The sequence below is a fragment of the Perca flavescens genome, chromosome 18 (genome assembly GCF_004354835.1).
Source record: "Perca flavescens isolate YP-PL-M2 chromosome 18, PFLA_1.0, whole genome shotgun sequence".
Taxonomy (NCBI): domain Eukaryota; kingdom Metazoa; phylum Chordata; class Actinopteri; order Perciformes; family Percidae; genus Perca; species Perca flavescens.
Genome location: NC_041348.1, coordinates 18,951,336 through 18,970,808, shown reverse-complemented (window position 1 = coordinate 18,970,808; position 19,473 = coordinate 18,951,336). Strand labels below are relative to the sequence as shown.

Genomic DNA, 19,473 nt, shown 5'->3' with positions numbered 1-19,473 from the left:
AAATTGAGGGGTTGTTTTTCAAAACAATAGCCACAACATTTTTTCATGTTTGAGAAAATGTGGTTTTCTAGACTAAACACAGATTGAATTAATGTTTTGCAGAGGTGGCTGTTTTTGCAATGAGCCAGAGGTGTTCATATAGCACAAAAGGGGCTGTCACCTTTTCGGCATCATCCATCAGCCCTCTGTCAGTCAGGTAGTGCTCATCTTGTGTAAAGGCATATTTCACTCATGTGTTAATCATCAAAATAAGGTAAAAGAAACTGAGCCATAGCTAAACCACACTGTAACATTTTCAGCCCTGCTGCACTTTGCAGAAGTGTGAGTGGTTGCTGTCACAGTGAATGATGGGAATGAAGTTGCTGCAGATCAATAAGCAGAGAGCTGAATGTGGAGATCCTGATGAGCTTTCACCCTGTATGTGATTTCCTGGGGGGGGAGAAAGATTTACAGTATGATTATTAATCTACTCTGACCTCACCTGTCCAGTGACTTGCCTCAGCATTACGTATGGGTGGATCAACCAGCCCCACGAGCATATAAGCCCTGGCTCTTTGCTGTGATGAATAGCCAATGGGCTACCGATGGCAGGGGCAGTAAATGAAGAGCGGCCAGCTGGGGAGGCTGTCGCTGTCCAGGAGCCAGACTGAGAGGGCCTCTTGTTGTCACAGGACTGAAAGTGACCTTTCTTCAGAAGTGTCTGAATCATATGCCTTACCAGCTGAGAGGGCTCTACTGAATGACTGCTGTTTACATACAAGGAGGCCTTTTAATTGGCGTGTCTGCAGGCCGTTGATGTTGTGCCCTCTGTAGTTTTTGCTCGGGACAAACAGCAACATGCAGTTTATTTACAACTGAATATGTACCTTGATATTCTAAAATCCTGGTTATGTCCCTGTGTGTCAGTTGGCTTGTCTGTGTGAACATGCAAATATTTACGTGCAGGTGTGTAACGACTTTTCAGTCTTGTTTGCCATTCCAACTGAAACAGATCCTGACCATATGCTGTTTATGTAGTGATATTCATTCATGACTATATCGACCTTATGTGTCTACATCATCATTTATATTGTATGACCCAAACTTTGATACTCTCCTGCAGTACTCACTTGCTTCCAAATTAGCTTTTCAAACTGATACCATCTTTTATTCCAATTTTTGCATGTTTTGTGTAAGCTTTTTTTCTTTCTGTATATTTTTGCCACTTTGGCTCGCTGTGAATCCCACAGAGATTTAGGATTTGTGAGGGATTATCTGTCAAACCAGGGCTGAAACAAAGTGTTGGTTCCAGAGGGTAACTATCTCTCCCTTTTAAGAAGGCTGTTTTTATTTAGAGGCAAAGCTTTGGCATGGAGGTTTGGAGTGGAATGAGCAGGTCAAGGTCTTTCTCTGTCCCTCTCTCTTTGGCTCTCTCTGTGTGTGTGTGTGTGTGTGTGTGTGTGTGTGTGTGTGTGTGTGTGTGTGTGTGTGTGTGTGTGTGTGTGTGTGTGTGTGTGTGTGTGTGTAACCCTGTAGTTTTGAATTTGCTCCAGCCCAGTGCTTTTTCTCCCCACAAGGAGAGTGAGAGATGGAGCTGTGAGTAGCTGATGGCGGTTTGACTAACTGGGCTGTGATTGGTCTGTAGATATCTCCCCTCTCTCTGCCTTTGAGACGAGAAGTCACCCCCAGCAGAGTCTGAGACCAGAGAGCCAGACTCGGGGCAATTAAAGGACACACAATGTCAGTCTCAAGGGATGTTCATTGTATAGTATAACCAAGATCTCCAACCACATTTAAACTGTCCTCTGTGCTCTCAATACGCAGGGATTTACATGGACTCTGGTCTGACAGCCCTCTGTTCATCTTTGTGCCACTTGCTTTGTCTCCAGCTTTTGTCATTATGCAAAAAAAAAAAAAAAAACATCGGCAATATAAGCACTATGATTCAGAAATCATCTCCAGCGTGTGCTAGATTGTTATCAAACAATTCACTGAAATGGCTCTGCTGGGTGTAATAAATACCCATGATCCTTATCAAGGCCATAGAGACCCCTTGTCTGAGAGAAGAGTATTCTTTCTTATGATGTAAACAAACACTTGTGCTATGGGTTGCACATTTCTAGATCTCTCATCTGGGAACAATATAAGCAGAAAAGATGGTGCTGCCGGTTTGCCTGTTGTCGAATGGACTGCAGTTGTAGAGTAAACGTTATCTTCATTATTTTGGTTAAAACTTTCTCATACATTTCTGACATACTGAGACTAAAAATGTTGAGAAGAAACTATCAACTCAGCTTCTTAGCTTTTTTCATTTAAAGTATTTATCAAGTGTACAGTTAAGTTAGCAGTATGTCTGCTTTGTTTCGGAGAGGTACTGTGTTGTAAATGGTTCCAGGGAGCAGGTTGTGTTGTCTGCTCACTGGTCACACAATTGTAATCCCCAAACCGTAAGTGATTATCTGATGATGTGACGACTTTGTTTCATATTTGTGCATCTTTATAGAGTCAAATCCTGCATCTTTCGCTGCTTTTCTTTAATTTTATTAGGCTTGGCACTGGTTGTTGTGGTCTATATGGTCCTATCCTTGTGAGATTTGTGTTTATACATTTTATGTAATCTATCATGATTTTATGTTCAAATCTGTGTTCTCTTCTTTCACCTGGCTGCAAGACAAATTTTTCTTTGGGGACAATAGAGTTGACGGGTTTTGTAATTGTCAATTAGGTGCGGAGAACAAGCACAATGGTTTGGCTAATACCACTTTTACTTTAAATGATTCTGCTTAGTGCCAAACTATTTGTAGATGTGTTTTCATCCAGAGTCTGGTGCTGGAAATGGCAGACACAGTCCGTCATAATAGCGCCTCACAGTTAGTGCTGTGTTTCGGGAGGAAGTAGAAGCTAAACACTGGGAGATACTCCATTGTTTGTATGGAATGCTGATGGAGCCGCATGTCCTTTCACTACTGGTCTGTTTTACATTTCCAATTTCCGTCCATTGAAACAGGCTGCGGCGGCAAGTGTCCAGCATTGTGCAGATGGGTGAAAAAACCTGGGTGTCATGCAGAGAGAGAAAGGGTTGTAAATAGATGGGCACGCATTGTTTTTGCTGGTTAAACGAGGCTTGGTTGGAGGGCCACTGTCTCCACCACAGTTGGTGTGGACAGTTAGATGTTCAAGGCTTTCTCAGGCTCCCACAGAACAGCTGATCAAATGTTGTGGGTGGGAATCATGAGGCCTCCAGCTTGACTGGCCTGAAGAATGTAAGAAATGCAGTAGACACCCAGAGGTGTTGTTTGTCACAGGAGAAGCAGAAGGAAAGGTAGCTTTTCACTGACTGTTTTATTGGCTTTCCATCGCAAAAAAAGAGGAAGTTCACCACCTTACATGCTAGACACTCACCTCACTTCCTGTTTAAGTCATTTTATCTTGATTAGTATCCCAGCGCTCTTGCTAAGCAGGAAATTAGGTTTTTGTTAAAGATGACCCTCTGTTGACCCACTGTGGTTATTGAGGGCCCTCAGGCTGACTGGAAAGCTGCAAGGCATGGTGTAAAAAAATAATAATTTGAGCAGTTTTACCTTTTTAAAATATGTGTAATTCAAAGTTTTCAAATGTCTCTCCACTGCAGGGCCACCAAAATGTATACATTCACAGTGCAGTGAAGCTCAGGTAAACGCAGAAGTGGAATATGATTGAAAACAATGGAAAGATTTCCATTCAATCTGCAGTTTCATGTGTTTATTCCATTCTGTTTTCCACTAACACATAGGCATGGGATGTTGTTTTAAAATGAAAAATACTTATTATATGGCTAAACTAAGAGCTTTTTCATTACCTCAGTGGAACACTCCAGCCAAAGCTTTTCATGAGCTTCTCATTTAGTCTGTTTTTTGGCGAATATCCTCTTCATCTTTGTCCCATGCTATAGGGCTGGCATTCTGCCATAAGTAGGGAGAAAAGGCTTTCACAAGAGACCCAGACTTTTCCATGCGCTCTGCTGAAAGCTCTGTTTGCTTAGTCTTTATTAAGGGCTTCTTAAAGGCATAATCAACCAAGGACTCATAAAGGGGAAGTCATAAAGAAGTGGAGAACCAGCATCCATTGTCCTGAGAGGACAGAGAAAGTCAATTAGCAAAGTGAGTTGCTGTTTACACTATAGAAAAGCAGGGTTATATGGAGCACTAAAAAGGGATAGATCACATTCCCGTCGGATGGAAAAAGTCACATATACACTCACTTAGTGGCTCTTCTTGTAAACAACTCACATTAAGGGCCTTTTTAAACTATTTTTGTTAAGCATAAACTACAAGAACAGCTGGGTGTGGTGAGGACTGATTGCAATCACTATGACCTTTGACCTCACTGCTTTTGACCCGTCAGGCTAAAACACAAAGCATTGGTGTGATCTTAGCCGAGGCAATGAAACAGACCACACGCTCCTTTGCTTCTCAGTGGGTGCCACAGCTAAGCAATATCAAGTTTACCTTACATTTTTTAGAGTCTATCGCCTCAAGTGCATCTGTGCAATAATTCATGAGACAATTTGCACAGTTTTGCTCCTGTTAATCCAAAAACAATAACTGGAAAAGTAGACACCTCACGTAAGTATTTTCTTCAAGCGCTATCACAGCAAAGACAAATCCATTTGCTGGATGGTTTTCCTCTTTTGGTGATGTAGTGAGGGAGTTTCTATCTTGACCACCCATCTCCTGGGATCCTGTGCAAATGTGGGAAAGCTGTACTTGCAGCTGGCCTTCTCATTTCAGCAGGAAGGGGTGAGAGGGGCTCACTCCTACTGTGCTGGTTCTCACATGATCAACTGGCTTTTAAGACACTTTTTTTATTCCCTGAACATGTGAACTTGGTCAGAAAGATGACAATTCAACAGAACTTCAGAGCTTTCTCTCGATTCATTAACAGGAGTTGTTAAATCCTAATCTCAACATTTAGACATTTAGTTCATGTTGAAAAATTGAATTTATGTTTGTGGCAGTATAAATGTCACTGCCGTTGGTGATATATTGTTTTTAAATGACACATGGGAGCTACAGTATATGTGTATCACTTAAAGTTATGCAGTCATGGTAACGGCTTTAAATAAAGCAGGCCAGGCGGGCAGTACAGCCATTTGGTTTTCCACAGTGGTGCTGGGGAACAGGTCCTGATGACACACATTCATGACAGATACATTATCAGAGCTATTCTGGTCCAAGGTTTCAACAGCTTCCAGACAGCCTGTCTCTACATGACCATATAGTATCGGCATCAGGAATGGCTGCATTATCAATACTAACGTATATCCACCTTTTTTTTTAATTTACGTGTCTTCTAATGTTAGTCATTGGACAGGTAGTAGGTATGCACTATATGTCAATTCAGTATTTAGTTTGTGTTCTCAGCTATAAGGTGAAAAGGTCGCTTTTAGTTGGTCTCATATAAAACCCATCCAAAGGAATTGCACATACATTTCCATACTAAATTATGTTTGACATGTTAAACTGATGTCTGAGTCATGTTTGTATCATGGCTTTAACTTCAGGGTTATATTTTATGGTTCAGTGCACAGAAGGCAGATTCCAGTCAGCAACAGCAAACTGAGAAACTATGTTCAGTGGCTGCTGTAAACATGTTTGTTTTTACACATTTCTTCAACAGCTCTCACTCGCTGCAGGCAAATGCAAAACACCAGCTTGCTTTTATCAAAAAACCGTGTGCAGTAACCTAAAGAAATCCTATCATAGTAACAGCAGCAGTCTCTGCTATAGTTACAGTACACAATACTGACCCTGCAGTCCTCTTTGAACAATAGAGATGGAGGAAAATGAAGATATCAAGTGCCCCAACAGGATGGAGAGTGACAAGAGAGCAGGCCTGAGCATCTGTCTGTGTCAGGATCCAGATTGCAAACGCACTTGCAAATCAACACATCCGCACATGTTTTCCCTCTCTCTACATCTCCGTCTAGCACATACTCATTACTACACTCGCAGTTTACTCTGGAGGTTATCATTACTTTTTCTCATAAAAAGTAACAGAATATTTTAAATAGGCGACCATACATTGTTGCATACTATACAGGTCCTCTATGCATGCTGTCAGTCATCTCAGGGATTGGTTTTACTGCTTTAGGTAGTCATGTGTGACCTACAGTCTAAGAAGCGTAATTACTGACTCCCACAAGCTGGGAGACAAACAGAAAGCTATTTAAACATGTTTGTCCTGTAATCTCACAGATTATGTGTTGCTGGCTTTATGTCTATAATTCATAGAGTTTAAATATTGCATAGGCTATTTGGTTAAGCAGCAGTTAATACAGTGGTATTTCTGCGGACTCTAAGTCATTGTGCTGAAAGGGTCAGATCAGCAAGAATAATCTATGAAGGTCAAGCCATATTTCATAAACCCCTTACTGAAGGTTAAATCTGGCATTATCTGTAGGTTCAAGGTTAAGGTTGCAATTAATGATCATTTTCAAAAGTGATTCATCTCTTAAATATTTATTTGATGAGGGTCAGTGCTTGGTCTTAATGGCTTGTTTTGTTCGACTAACAGTTATTAAATATGCACCCATATAAAATGTAGAAATGCAGCATATCCTCACAAGTGAGAAGCTACAAATGTGCACTTTAATTTCATAAAAGGCTTAAACTATGAAGAGTTTGATGAAATTGTTGGAAATTAATTCTCCATGGATAAAGTAATCAAATAATGGATTAATCATCCAACCGTTACAGCACTAGTTATCTGCTTGTGTGTGCATGAGAGGATATAAACTAGACAGTTGCAAGCTCCTTTTCATGAGTATACTGTAACTCTGCTCTTCTAAAAACATGACAAAGCGCATTCTTGTCATTTTTCTCAAGCCGTGCTTCCAGATTCTGCCCCAACTGGATGAAATAATTGTCTTTCTTATGAAGATGCGGTTAAAAATTAACAGTGACAGCGTTCCCTGCTTTGCCTGGGGATCAGACAAGCTCCGTAAATCAGAACGATGAGGGCGGAGACGTACTCTGGTTTCCTTGACGTTACCTGCAACTTGGTGGATTTCTGAAAGCACTGAGCCAGTTTGGGAGGGTTAAAGCACCGCCACCTACAACAGCTTAATTGTCCTACATGTAGCTACAGTTTGGCTCATGTCAGCCCATATTATCTTGGACTGTGTTTTAGGGGTATAATGTAGGGGTGTAGAGAGATGAGTGAGGCATGATGGCAGTGAGTATGAGTGTTGGAGAGACAGACAGGGTGAGTGTGTATAATTACCTTGTCTGAAGCTGCTGCCAGCTTGGTGTATGGAACGCAGCACAACCAACTCTCAACCCCCCCTTATCCCTAATTGGTCCTTTTCCAAGGCATGAGGGCAGGACTGCACTGAAAGCTTTGATCATGTAGACCACACCGGTGTCGATATGTCCCTACCTGAGTGCTTTTGTAGTGGCTGTGCTCGGCAGGAGATTAAGCAATACTAAACCCACTGAGTGTCTGTCTGTCTGTCTCTTGCTCTGGTCTCCCTGCGGCTCTACATACCTGAATCTGAACCCTAATTACCTGGCAGTTACTACATTCCTCAAACACACCTACGCAAACACATTCACACACGTACTTTTTAAAACTTTTACAATGGCTGCGGCGGCGTTTCGCAGGTATGCTTTTGTCTTATGTGGTTTGCGGCATTTAATATTAGAAGCATTTACAAAACATTTATGGGTTCCAGCACATTCCAACACAAATGTTAATCTGTGTGGGAAGCTGAGTGTTGTGTGTGCATATATCTCCTTACAAGTGAACACAATGGGACACACGTCCCCTGAACTAATACTTATTGAGGAACGTGTTGGGAGTATGTGCTGGTGACAGGTGCTTAGCTAGAAAAGTACATTAACGGCAACATACATGGATCATGTATGTTTGACAGCACAAATTGTCATTTGTAGTTTTGTCACTGACTGTACAGTACAACCTAACATTAAATTAATATAAACTACAGAATTAGGCACAGGTCACATAATGTTTTTATCTTCCTCACCCTTTACTAAGTTTCTCTAGAGGAGGTTAAGCTGATCCAAGCAGCTCTGTCCGAATGTGCTGCAGGCAGCTAGTCAAACTCTTCATTAGAGGATTAATCTAGACATGCTCAGTATGGAAGGCTGGAGTCCATCACGCTAATTGCTGCTTTTTGACCCTTGTACATGTTGTACAGAGTTACTTGTTCTTTTCATGAAACATGAATTGCTTGCCACATTGCTTCATGAAGGGATGAATAGGGACTCCACTGAGACTGCTGAGGCCCTAGGTCCCCAAAACCATTTTTGGTCTGAATCTGAATCCCACATCATTAAAGCTTGAGTAGGGGTTGGAGTCCTGTGGCTACTGCAAAGAAAAGTATGGTCAAATTTTGTTTTTGTTTGAGTTAACCTTGTCAGTTCACCCATTCTAATCTTACCTAAAATACACAGTGAGTGAACAATGGATTATACTGTATAAACTGAAGAATTGTCTAAATTCTGGTGTGTACCCACCTCACAAATGCACATGTGCCCTACAAACACTGCACTTTTCCACTCCTGCAGTCCCTCTATGCGTATTATTTATGGACATTTTTGCTAGCCATCTATGGTCACCCTTTGTTAATGTCTGAGATGTGCTCTTGTTGTTCTGCCTAATCTGCTCTGGGTGAACAACAAAACCACAATTTTCATGTCAGCAGATCTTTAAACCAATGCTCTGCCAAACCAACCCCTGTTTACTTTAATAGCCCTTGAGATTTCTTTCTAAAGGCTCTGACACACCAACCAGACGGCCGACCATCGGCAGAAAAGTCACTGAGTCCGACTGCCCACTGGCCGATTCAACAAGTCAAATCGGCCAAAATGGATGCCGACAGCTCCTCCGACTGACGACAGCACGGAACACACCGAACAGACTGGAGTACCCGACCTCGCCAGACTGTCCGACCTTAGATCATGCTAACCTCAGTTTAGTGTTAGGATTCGTGTTACACAGTCAACTAGAGTCTTGGCTTGAGTTGAACGTGTGAACAAAGTCATCAGAAAGCTTGCCTTAATTGAATTTGGTCTCGTTGGTAAACACAGCCATCGGAAAGCTTGTCTTCATTGCAGCTGGCCTGGTGTGACTTTTACTGAAAGGCACTAGTTTATGTAACCAGTCAAGTGACAGATTTCTAATACTCAGCTTTGTTCAAAGAGGATTAGGCTAAATAAATGTATTTCAACATGGGGGCTATTACAACCATAGAAGCTTATTATGAGCATTTGAATATTCTAGTTTATATCGTGGAATAACAAGAAGGAGAGAAACACAGGAGGTTTCTCAGAACAGCTTTGCATTATCTGGCTCAACACTTGTCCTTTTGAATCATTTGTGTTGCCCCTTTAGGCCAGAGTTCTCCTGCATAGCAACAGCAGACTTATAATCTGCCCCTAATGTGCAGTGGTCACGCCCTTTGGTGGCCGAGGAAGTGCCGTAAATCTGCTAGATCACCTCTTCTGTGTGAGTCCAAACAGCGCAGAGCTGATGTCACACACAAAAGCCAAACAATGAACTGGCTGACTGACAGCTCGCCGTCCAAGCCTGAGCAGAGGGGTCATGCATCGGGAATTTTCTCTGCTCAGCCAAACACCCAGTTTCGCCTCATTCTTACTTCCTTACAGGCAGGGGAGACAAACTGAAATACAAATAGACAGACTGGCAGACCTGTCAAGTAATGGAGGAGAGAGATAGAGACAGACAGTTGGTTGGACAGGCAGACAAACAGGCAGTTTTAGACGGACAGAAAAACTAGCAGACACAAAGAGAGGCCAGCAAAGACGGAGATGGATTGACAGACAGAGAAGAAAAATGTGTTTTTAAGAGTCACTAATAATCTTCTCTCATCTTAGACTTTTTAAAGTAAGCACTGCCACTATTACACCCTGTCATACCCATCATATATGTCTAATAACCTGTTTTCATCTGCGTGTACAAGGTTGTGTTTGCAGCCTTGAGTGTGACGCAATTACTCTCATCACGTACTGTACGCTCCAAAGAAGTCAAAAATTGAATAATTAATATAGAAGCCATTAGATCATGAGTCAGTTCATGAACCATGTAAGGATGGTTGCTGAGGTTTGAAGATATAGTGACTTAGTGAAGTGCTCTTCTATGGAGAGAGTAAACTGTAGAGCCTTACATTAATTTGTCTCTTGAAAGATGCATCACCTAATTTAAAACCAAAATTCCAGCATGACGTAGCATGATTTAGGATTATTTTCACTTCATTTTTGTCTTGTATCCTGCTAATTTTTATATCTCCATATGGCAGCAGGTGTGACCATTTAGGAAATGTTTGGGAACGCTTGGCATTGAGCGTCTCTCAGGACTGTATTGTGATATAAGCCCCCAACCCCCCCATATGAGAATACACTGTCAGTCCAGAACAATGGGCTGCAGGACTGGGCTTCTTCTCCCAGCCGCCCCTGCAGCTCTGATCCCTGTCCACTACATTTATGGAACATTTGAATGCTGGTAAACCCACCTACCCCTCTTTAACTGCACCCCACCCACCCCCAGAGCAAGCAGTACCCGCATTTCACCCAGACTTTGTCAAAGGCAAATTCCTAAAATTGCAGTAGATGCCCTAAATTGTGCACCAGCTGACAACTTCCATCCTTAGTATCCTCAAGTGGAGTATAGTTGAATCCGAGAACTAGATTACCTTGCTAATACTTCCCCCAAGATGACAAAAAGTCTTTACTAACTCCAGTGGCAGCCATACTTAGGCTTCTTTGGGAAGTAGACTACAATGCAGCAGTGGAAGTTGAGGGCAGCAATTATGTGTGGAGACGGTCTTCATTGTCATGCAGGAATCCCACAGCCAGGCTTATATCAATTGTTATGTAAAGTGGCCATTCATATTTTACATATTGCTTGGAATGGAGGTTCTGGTTTGGGCTTTGTGTGGAAATGATACAGAGACGAGGAAAGGAAGACATGTCTGTAAATATGTTTTTACCGTGATTCTCTTGTCTCTCTTTTTTTCTTTTTTAATCCTCTTTTGAGAACAATATGCCTGAACCCACACATACACAAACAATCACTTCCTCTCTTTTTCCACCATCAGCTGCACGTTTCTGTATAACAAAGGAAACTAGTCCCTCCTTTTTAGCAGATAAATGTATGGCACACGCACCATCTTGTTTCTTAAATGTTTGTCAAGAAATCAAAGCCCCTCACCGTGATCTGTGATCATTACCCGGCAAAATCACAACAGAGTGCACAAAGCTCAAGTGTTGTTAACTTTGATTAGCACAAGGCTTCTCCTGTAATCCTAATCAGGATATTGATGATGAACCCTCTTCACTTGGGGGAGAGGCTGAAGAGGCTTTTGTTATGAAATGGCATTATGTCCTCGGAGGCTGAGACGCGGATGTGACTGTTTATTCCAGTCACACAAGCGATGCTGTTTATACAATCTGAGGGAACCGATTTAGAGAATTCCCTATACGGCCTCCCTCTCTGTGGTAGTAGTAGCTGTCGTTGTTTTTAAGTGGTAGCTTGCGAGATGTGTACTTTAGTGCTTAAACTTAATTAAAGTTCCATCCGTTTTATTTTTCTTTGTCTCCTCTGTTTAGCCATGGGAGCTACTGCTGCTCATGCTAACTACTGTACAGTCTGTAGCACCAACAGTTGGGGGGGATTCTAAAGGGTAGTAGTGTAATATAATAATAAGCAAATATAGTAACATTTGGGTAACCCTTTACTTGAAGGTATCCACATAAGAGTGACATGACACTGTCATGAACACATGACACTGTCATGAACACATGAATCCTAACTGTAAACTTAACCCTAACTTGTCATGAAAAAAACCGAATGACACTTAATGACAGAAGCGTTATGGCAGAAACGTTTAGGACTTGTTTATAATGTTTATGACACGTTCATGAGTGTCATGTCACTCTTTTGTAGATACCTTCAAGTAAAGTGTAACCAAACTTTGTAATATTAATACCACAGTACTATATGTGCTGTTGTTAAAAGGAGGGTATGGTGTTCCTTCTGCCAAATCCCTAACCCAACATTATGTGCTTGCTCTTGCTTCAACTAATTGAGAAATAAATTGCTTTTAGACTGTTTAGAGCCCAGTCACAACACTACGGAGCCATGCGCAGTTTTGGATGACAAATAAGTCGTTTACAAAGTCACTCTGACTATCTAACACAACTCAATGCTTTAGGCTCTATAATAATACAGTTTTCCTTTCAGGTAAACAGCACTACAGGAGTACAGGCACATGTAAATGTCACCACAGCACCAGAGTTTAAGTAGCTGCACAGGCATTGCAAACTGCCTCCTTGGCCTATTATTACCACTGGTCCAAAACCAAGCTGAGATGACACAACACATACAAGACACAAGACACATGCTGCTAAAAGTCACTTAAAATTAATTTGGAGAAATGTCACAGAGGATCGATTGTCCAGCAAAATGTCAATTTCTTATGACCTCACAGTATGCGCTAATAATGGTGAATGTTTTCCCACGTCACCCTGAATTGAGATCCTTGCCAGCGTGTTTGAGTCCATTTTCAAATCTTCTTAATTGCGTACAAGGCTTTACATTACATTTGGAACGACTGTAGACAGAAATAACGATTAAGGACGTACTAATTGTAACAAAATTACATTGCATCATGTACTGACTTCTGTTTTTTTCAAACATCCCCATTTCAGATTTAAGAAATGTCAAATGTATTACTTCCCATCAACCAGAAGATATTTCTTAGATAAAACCATGCACACCTACTGTGCAGAACAATAACTTATAAAACTATAAACATTTTAACTGAATGTGTACAAGATAAATCACTATGTTAGAAAAAGAGGTAACCAAAATAAACACCTACTTTATGTTAAAAAATTAAATTTAGTTTTTACCAAGGCCTTCCCTCATGAATAGGTGCTGCTTGTGTTTCTCCTCTCAGAGGAAGCAGTACATTTTTGTTCTAGCTGCTTTGTAATGCTGTCTCATCACTACTGTGCAATGCCTGCTGTGAAACAGGCCTTTACTTGATCATCACTGCGACAGCTGTGTGAGAAAGCAGACATGCATCTCAGTACCAGTATGTATCCAAATAGGCCACAGGGGTCTCTAAATGAATCTTATGTAAGCTTCTCAATATCTACAAGGCTTAGATGTTGTCAGAAAGAGTCTCGATGAGACAAATGTGGCATGTCGTGCTTTTTCTCTCACTTCCGGGAGTTTGCTGGCATATGCAGACTAAATTGGGAGATGATTACAAAATGAGATGTGGAGAAGTGGTGAAAGAGTCTTTTTACCGGAGGAAAAATACATTTAGTTGCTTGCACTATATTTATTAAATGGACCCTACTTGGTTGCAGGAGTTCACTTTCTTCTGTATCCCCTTTCGTGTTGAAATACTGATCATATTCAGCATCTCAGCCTCTCCTTGCCCCTGTAGTCCAGTGGCTGATTAAAAGCCAAGGACGCTTCCTATCAAGTCAGCACTCCGCCCCCAGGAGATGGAAACAGCCCTGGGATGTAAAACACCAGCAGAAGAGTGTTGTAGCTTCTTTTTTTCTCCTGTGTGTGTGTGTGTGTGTGTGTGTGTGTGTGTGTGTGTGTGTGTGTGTGTGTGTGTGTGTGTGTGTGTGTGTGTGTGTGTGTGTGTGTGTGTGTGTGTGTGTGTGTGTGCACGCACGCTCAGAAGGTTCAGTTTGATATCTGCCATTCCAGAATCCTCTCTCCTCCGGAACTTATCAGACATCAACGCTGCATGTCTGCTACTTTAACACATTAACACCGCACCTAAACTTAGCTTAGAGTGTAAACAAGCACAGCATTTTGATGCTGTTAAGCCTCTTCATGTTTTGGACGTCCCCAGTGACAACTTCTCTATTGGGTGTTCTCCCCTTGTTGAAAGGGAGCATGAAGCCTGGGTATTTATGTTGACAGTCCCCACACCCCTGAGTGAAGCCCCCCATCGAACCCCATTCACAACCAGCTCATTATGGGATGTCAAGTCTGGCATCATTCCTCTTTTCCAAGCCATGGAAGTGTGTTTTTTTTGTAATAGGTTACCAAAGCAACATGTAGGAGTACCGCTGAGAGGTTTTGGTGGTGCACTCTCCTGTGATCCTGTGGACAATAAGCCTAGTGACAGGCATCTCTGACATGGCTGCTGCACTAATCATAATGACGGAGATCAGGTCTTGCTGCTCGGTTAGGGCTTTCTGGGTGTTATATATTGTAGGGCAGTAGGCGACTTAAGCCCAGTGCTACAATTCCCCCAACTGCTTTATTTGCTTTCCGTCTTGCATGTCACACCTCAGGATTTGAAAGCTGGGGTGCAAGCCAAAGCTAAAGAAGTAGGTCACTCTGTATTGAAAGAATGAATGATTGAGTGTGTGGAAGTGTAGAATGTTCAATAAGTCTCAAATGCATTTCTGCTAAATACCAAGCCCTTGGAGGAATGCATCATTATAGATGTCCTGTAGGAATATCCTGACTCAGCCAATCCTGGCATGCCCGCAGGCTCTCAGCTACTAATTTGCTCCTAACTGCGTGTCACGTATCTGCCTACTGAAGGTCAGAGGTCGAGTGGAATCGTTCATCTGGTCTCTCCACAGAGGCGGAAAAGGCTGCGGCAAAACGGGAAGTGTGGCTTGTGCTGGGTCGACGAGAGCTGCTCAGGGGGCCTTGAGCATGCTAAGCCCCCATTTCCACACATGCAGTTATTATTAATATGCTTCCTATTAGGAGAGAGAGGGAATGTTTTTCCTTCTCTTGCTTTGCTTGTTCAGTGCAGTTGGGAGATCGCTGTGAAGGTGTGATTCAATAAGTGTATGCGTTGGAGAGTTGGGCACTCGCGCCTTCGGAAGCACGAAGCACAAACTTCAAGTCACGCACGCGTTGCAAAAACAATTTTAGATTTTGGAAACCTCAATCGACTAAATATTTTAGACACTTTTGAGGTTGATATTAAAATTGCATCAACATTAAACTTTAGTCCCCTATGAACACGTTTTGATGTTTTTTTCCATTGCCATTTGTTTGTATCCAATGCTGTAATAGAAGCAACTTACTAAAATTGACTATTTTTTTTTCTTTTGGATGCATCCTATGATGGGAATCACACTTTCACATAAAGGTAAGACACTTTATTTTTTATGTTTTCATGTACCTATATGATCAGCAGTCTCCCACTCTGGCTTGAGTCAGGGCTGTTACACCAGCAAAACCAGACTAACATGGCCTCAATATCGTGGGTGGATGCCAGCTTTAAGTCGGATATTATCCCTCCTCCTCCTTTTTGTTATCTCCTCTGTAAATAAGAACACCAATCATAAACATATGAGTTTAGCTTGAGCTGCCAAATGCAATATGGGTCATAATGAAAGAAACCATGCACTACACACACTGCAGCAGAATTGAATACAATGATTGTTTAAAACTCGATCAAGTGGCTTCATAAGACTATCTAGCAGTGTTTAACACCCTGGATTTCTCTGTACTGTGAATGTCAATTTATGCAGTCTAGTCTCATCTCCAGAGATGTTACTTTGCAGTGGAGCCATAATTTGTATTCATTACACAATTGTATGTTTTTGGGTTTTGTGTTTAATTCATCTGTTTATTCACTTTGAAAGAGTTGCCTCTTCATTATAATTTTAGAACAGCAGCAGGGAAGGCGCAGAGAAAACTGGGCTTATTTGTTTATCTTTGTTTTATGGCAAAGCCGCTTCATCGTGTGTGTGTGTGTGTGTGTGTGTGTGTGTGTGTGTGTGTGTGTGTGTGTCTCTGTCTCTGTCTGCTCTCTCTCCCCTCTGTCTCTGGAAACTCGCTGACAGAGGCTCTTTGTTAATAGGAAGGGGGGAGAGAGATGAGACTAGGTCAAACAGGCAGATTAGTGCTCATTGAAATCCTATAGGAAAGGTCATTTACATAGTGCTGCTTAAATCCACTTGTGACCTCATTCATAGACCCATTCACAATCCTGACACCCTCCACTCATGTCTGACACTGTTTTGTAAACATATGGTGGTGCATACTTTTCATGTGCTTTTGCTATGGGAGAGTGGCCCTGCAGTGTAATGGGCAGATCGTGTGTGTCAAGCGGCCATTTTTCCAGCTGACCTGAAGTCGTTCAGTTACAGTTTCACCCTACTGCGATGTTTGTTTTTAGGAGCTTGGGCTGACCCCAGCACATTTTTTTGTATGAATGCTCAGTTCTTTTCAGTCTGCTGAGACTGACAACAGGAGTTTGTCTGGTAACGTTATTCCCCTTAAATGAGGATAAGAATGTGGAAATGACTAATGCCCACTGTGATGAGAAAGATGCCAAGTCTGTGGAAAAAAGGCTTCCTGCTTTTTTACAAATATCTAGTTTTTTCCTTCACTCCTTATTGGCAAATCTGATAAGGTAGTAAACAAAAGTTGCTGGGTTTCTAAAATACTGGGAACTGGCAAATTGTGTAGAAACAATGTGATCGATGTATTTACATGCATGTAACAGTGCAGCCACAACCAGACTCCTCAGCTGTAGCAAATGAGAGAAAGACTAAGCTCCTCAACTATAACAAACATGGCAAAATAGTTTACAATAGATGGGAAAAGGCAACATTTTTATTTATTTGTACTGAATTCCATAGTATACTATACTAGACATTACAACTACCCATCCCTATATAGACTCATCCCTTAATTGTCCCTAAAAAGTCTTTGCTAACAAAACTTCACAAAGCAATCACAGGAAATTTCCAAAATTGGCAGAAATGTAATACTCTTAAGGCTGAATCGTGTAGCGAAAGAGGAAACTGAAATCCACGTTTCAAGTGCCTCAGCTTTACCATGGCAACAATTGTCTTTGAAGAGGTTGCAGATGTGTCTTTCACGTGACACTTTATCAGACGTCTTTGTGTGTTGCCAAATAGTGGCCTTCAGTGTGCTTTCGTTGTCTAGACTGTTTGCATGTTGTGTTGATGTACAAGTGTTAGTTGTACATTATTTTGTATTTCCTCCTTAATGGATAAGTGGGATCCTTGATAGGCGTACACTGTCTGCACTTTTGTCAGGGCAAATAAAGCTCAAAGAAAAGATGGACTGGTCGAGAGAGAGAGAATGAACAAAACAAACTAGAAATACAATAATGAGTTTAATCTGTGGTACGTCGGATTTGTATTATGGGGTAAGCTTTACTGAGCAGCAGTTTGCATTGCTTTGGTTCAGCACTATGTCCCTCTGGCTTTCTCACCTTCTGATACATAATGACAACCGTAATCTGATTGGACATGGAGGAATCTCTCCCCAACAGCTGCAGGTCACTGTAAACAAGAGGACCCTGCATGGCATGTCCCTATCACACTGTGACAGGTTTTCACTGTTTTTGTTTCAGTCACAGTAAAATTTCCTACAGAAACGATGCCTCTCTAGTGTCTGGTCTAATTTTGCTTGCGCGTGCCGTGATGAATTGGAAATGGTATTAATGCACGTGGAGGAGGTAACGTTCCCTGCTTGCAAAACAGCCGTTTGCGGTGTCACTTGTTGTCACGGCTACAATTCTTATTGTGTAGTATTGATTTACTCCTACTTGCATTCAGGTGCATTAATGCAAATGCATTGATGCATGCATGGATCACCTGTGTCAAAGCTGGAGGAGGTGACAACAGAGGTGTCAAACACTCCCAGAGATGGAGAGAGGCCAGAGCGGATTGCACGCTTGTCTGATTTAACCTGTCCGTCTCTACAAAACAGAAGAGTGTTGTCTGGAGTATGAGCTACTTTGCCAAGTAATGGTCAGCAAAGGAGAGGCTGTTTCCATAGATGTTGATCACAATTGATTTATTAAATGTTGAAATGAATTAAACTATTCTTTATATAGAGAGTTACAGTTCTGACAAAAAGTACATCACAACACAGAAAGCATCAATGATTGTATCCAGTCATGGCTACAGCAAGAATGAAACATTTCTGATTATGTGAACTTTCCTCCAGCAAAAGACTACAATAAATTCCATTACTCATGCTGCCATTCGCCATCACTCTTTAGTCATTTAGTCAATAAATGGAACCAGATCTCTCTTCTTCTCAAAATGTAAATGTATGGTGAAAGATAATGAATTCTTTGGATTTCATTCATGCCATTAAGGTTTACTAAACTGAAGATAATTTTAATATGGACTGTCCGTGTCTGTTTCTACTTACATTTGCACTTTGTGTATGTTTTCCTCTGGATGGTTATTAATGTAACACTGTACAGACTCATTTACAGTTGTAGCTTCATTTCCCCACTTTACGCCTGTCTCAATTAATCAAGGTTGCTGAAAGCAGCACTAACCCAGGGTCACCTGTTTTGCACCAACGCACGTTTAATGGTCTTGCTTTAATGATGCCGTAATAATTCTTCACTTTGAACAATGCACAGTGTCAAGCTAACGGCATTCCTAACTTTGCAGACTAAGGACTTCACAAACCCTTTCAGTTATTGGTGATCATCAAGGAAATGTAATAGTATCAGCTTGCTTCAAATTGTCAAAAATATGTAAGTAGTATATCCGTGTTAGTAATTGCATACTGTTCTTTTAAAGTATTGTTCCATCCATACAAACTACATAACTATTTGATATTTTACATATGTTGTTGAAGTTCCTTTTTGTTGCTAAGGCAGCTCCTGCTTATCCTAAAAAGGAATACCAAAGGGGTTTTGAATCATTGGTAATTGAAAACCCTGCTGGGATTAAATGAGTCACAATGTGACAACAGAGCTGTGCAAATGCCCTGCAGAACTCCAACTCTGTGTCTGCTTCCTGTCTGCTCCCCTTTTCTCTTCATGGTTGCAAAAAAACAAACAGACGTTCCTAATCCTAAATTCATATGACAGCATTTCTACATTTATATCGCCAGTGAGTGACATCATGCAGATCAAGCTGCACCACCAGGGACCAATCTTACTGCACACGTGTGTTAAAGCAGCGATTTAAACTTTTGTGGGTTGGCAGAATAATGAATGTACATTACATTTTATTTAAATTCAGTGTATTGCCTTTGGTGAATCTAATTTGCATAATATGCAAGAATAATGGGCACTTATTCTTTTTTGTAAAGCATATCATTTTCATTCTCCTTTTACCTTTGCTAAAATTATTTTTTAAGTTTTAATAAAAAAAATATATTCACAGAAGGCTCAGGGGCATGCTAAAACAGGAACATGATTATTCTTGAATTGTTAGTAAAAGTCATGGACACTGTTGCTACACCCATTTAGACCTAATGATATCTACTGCACTAAAATTCCATTATCATTATCTTGGGTGAGTAGCCAGACGTTTGTCTCAGAACTCAGGGGGGAGGCTGCTAGAATAATGAACGAGTTGTCTGTGGATTAAGAAAAAAAGCTGTTGATTTATTCTTGTAAATACATCCTCTCCATTATATGAAGTCCATAACTTCAACAAGGCCTTGCATGATAAATCTGCA

At 41.3% G+C, this 19,473-nt stretch overlaps 1 protein-coding gene across 3 annotated transcripts in view; it reads left to right on the top strand.

Annotated features, from left to right (window-relative positions):
- The window catches only part of sash1a (SAM and SH3 domain containing 1a), a 254,380-nt gene that overhangs the window by 83,756 nt on the left and 151,151 nt on the right, over positions 1 to 19,473 (top strand). The gene's annotated exons all lie outside the window — the stretch shown is intronic.